Raw genomic sequence first — 2,888 nt, forward strand, 5'->3', positions numbered from 1 at the left:
AGCTGGCCAATACTTAAACCACAGAGCTATCCTTAGTCTGTTGAACTAAATGGGTTTAACCACACGCACCCCTCACTGAATAGCCAGGGTGACTGCAATTACTTACCCTCGTTGCTATAGGGTTACATTTGATGGGAGTGCACCCATAGTAAGGAGTGGGTGGGGGTGGATGGTGAGTTCTGCTTAATATGAAATGAAATTAAACCTCAGGAATTCACAGATGCTATTGGACAGTTTAAATATAACCCCTGGGGTTGGTGGAACGCTATTGCACAGTTTAAATATGGCCCAGGAGTTGGTTGAATGCTATGAGACATTCTTTCTAGGCAACAACCCCACCCCCCAAACTTTAAGCATGAAAGAAACATGTTTTAAAAAACCACCAACCCCCAAGACATTCATTAATATCTGCAAAGGGCCCCCACTTGGAAATGGGTACTGTTTAATACTGTAAGAAAGCCACAAATGTATTTTAACTTAAAGCGGGGGGGAAGCCCTGTTGTGCAGACAAAACGGTTTCACTACCCCAGATCACAAAAGGGAATGCTATGGGAGGGGTGATTAAATTAACCTGTTAGCAACTGTGTTGAAGTCTGTTTGAAACAATGGGCTAAGATGGTATAAAAACCTCAGGTATGCTGGAGCTTGTTCTTTTCAACAGAAAACTTTCTTGAATAGCTGCTGGACTGCAAAAAGAGGTAAGACTTGCTGTTTTTAACTCTGAAACTATATATTATATAATGCCACTCTTTGCCCATGCTGTCTTAATAAATAATGGTGCCTATGTTTATTGCAGTGTGATCTGTTTAGCATGGAACCAGTAACTTTAAACTGCATTTCACCACCAGGCCAGGGTAAAAACCATTTTAACTATAGTTGTGCTTAATACTGTTGAATTAAAGGGGAAAAAAGTATTCCACAGGCTGTATGGGGATTAGGGTAATACTAAGTAACATTTTTCCTTGTTCTTGAACCTGAAGGCCCAAACACACATGAGGGGGAACAGAACAAGCATGTGCCTGCAACACTTTATCCCATAGTGAAAGGTAACTTTATTTATTTATTTTTTTTGCAACAGGCTTTTAAATGCATGTGGGTTTTTGAAAAGTGTCTGGCTGCAAACTTGGTTTGGTGTGTTTTATAAAGCTGCTGTTTTGTGTGTGTGTGTGAGGGGCCTGTGCAAGGCATAGGTTTGGGTTTTTTTTTTTTTTTTAAAGTACTTGGTTTGTTTCAAACTAACACGGTTTTTTTTACTGTGCATAATGTGATGGGTTTTTAAAAATGGGGTTTGAGGCACTTGGGGAGAGGGAATGCTACTCACTAACCCAAACACACATGGCTCGGGGGGGGACACAACAACCATGTGGCTTTTAAATGCATGTGGGTTTTTTGATAAGTATTTGGTTGCAAACTGTGGGTTTTAAACTGGTGGTATGTGTGTTTCAAACTAACAAGGGTTTCTGTGCCAAATGGATTTTAAAAGCAGTTTTGGTTTTTATCCTGCAAAATGAGATGTATTTAAAAAATCTGTGTTTGTTGTACAGCCTGAAATGGATTATTTTATTGGAAAGCTATGACTTTTTAAATAGAAAAACACCCTAATGAAGTAAGTGTGTGTGTGTGTGTGTGTGTGTGTGTGTAATATGTATATGTATGTTTACAAGACGGTTTCATGTGTTTTATAATAATGTTGTTGTTTGCTCCACAGTACAGTCAAAACATGAGATCCTTAGACCAGAGGGAAAACAAGGTGAAAAGAAAAAGGAAAGACAGCTGAAAAGGAAAATTCACCAGCATCAGTCACTGATGGATGGATGAAGCCCGGTAAATATATTTTGCTTATTGGTTTGGTTGTTCTATGAGGTTTTGTATTTTAAGTAAATACATAGGTGTGGGTGAGAAATGGCAAAGTTCAGTTTTGTAAAATGTTGTTGTTGTTGTTTTCCCCCTCATAGGCCTGGGCAACTCTTCTGACAATGCAGTAGTCAGAGCTACAAGGACATCTCCTCCAGAACTGTGAACGAACCAGGAATCTGCTTTGAGACCTTTAACAATGCAAAACAGCATAGGAGTGCAGCTGAAGCATGCGGGCGGTCCAAATTTTATATATGTCAAACCCAAGGACAAAACAAAACAACCATGCCACCACAACTCCAGTTCCTCAGTGGCCACTACCACACCAAGCCCTGAGGAAACTGTGAGCGAAAACACCCACATTCACAAACCCAGAGCACGCACTCTAGGGGTTCTGAATGTGCGCAAACCCGGAGCATGCGCTCTAGGGGTTGTGAATAAAAAAACCAAGAACTGACAAACCATTTTCCCAAAACCATAAGCTCGTCAGAGCTCCCCCATATTCTAGTATTTGGGGAGGGTTTGATGCTTCCCTCAGAAAAGTGATGGAGGCTGTATCCTCGGGTAGCCTAAAAACAGGATCTTAGAAAGAAATGGGGAAAAATATGATGGTTTGTTCAGTACCATGCTGAAAAACATGAGGGCTGGAAAGGGTGGCTCTGAGCAGGCATGACTAGTCGAGAAAAGGGGCCTGGGTAAAAGGGGCACCCTCCAGGGTACACATCAGCTCATGTGTAAACAAAAGAGGGGACAGCGCTTGGGGGATAAACAGATGGCTGCCAAAAAGTTCCAGGCCTGGGTTGTTGTAAAAATTTTAAAAAGGGCTAAAGAGGTAATGAGGGAAAAAAAACAAAAACAAAAAGAGATGCCCCCGACTGGAGGCTCTCAAACTGGCTTATCTGAAAATGGGGAGGCGGAATCAGACTCTGGTTTAGCAAATTCCCCAGAGGGCTCTCTAGATGGGTCCCGTTCTACTCCCAATGACCCTCATGGAGGCGCCTCAGAGTCTGACTCTCAAATAGCATCTGATGTAG

General features: G+C 41.7%; 1 long non-coding RNA gene across 1 annotated transcript; it reads left to right on the top strand.

Moving 5' to 3' along the window:
* Positions 1-936: 936 nt before the first annotated feature.
* LOC135978857 (uncharacterized) lies at positions 937-2,847 on the top strand. The gene is made up of 3 exons (XR_010596216.1): positions 937-1,046; positions 1,709-1,824; positions 1,956-2,847. It is a non-coding gene; the product is annotated as an uncharacterized LOC135978857 (long non-coding RNA).
* The last annotated feature ends 41 nt before the right edge of the window (positions 2,848-2,888 follow it).

Source organism: Chrysemys picta, unplaced genomic scaffold (genome assembly GCF_011386835.1).
Source record: "Chrysemys picta bellii isolate R12L10 unplaced genomic scaffold, ASM1138683v2 scaf486, whole genome shotgun sequence".
Lineage (NCBI taxonomy): Eukaryota > Metazoa > Chordata > Testudines > Emydidae > Chrysemys > Chrysemys picta.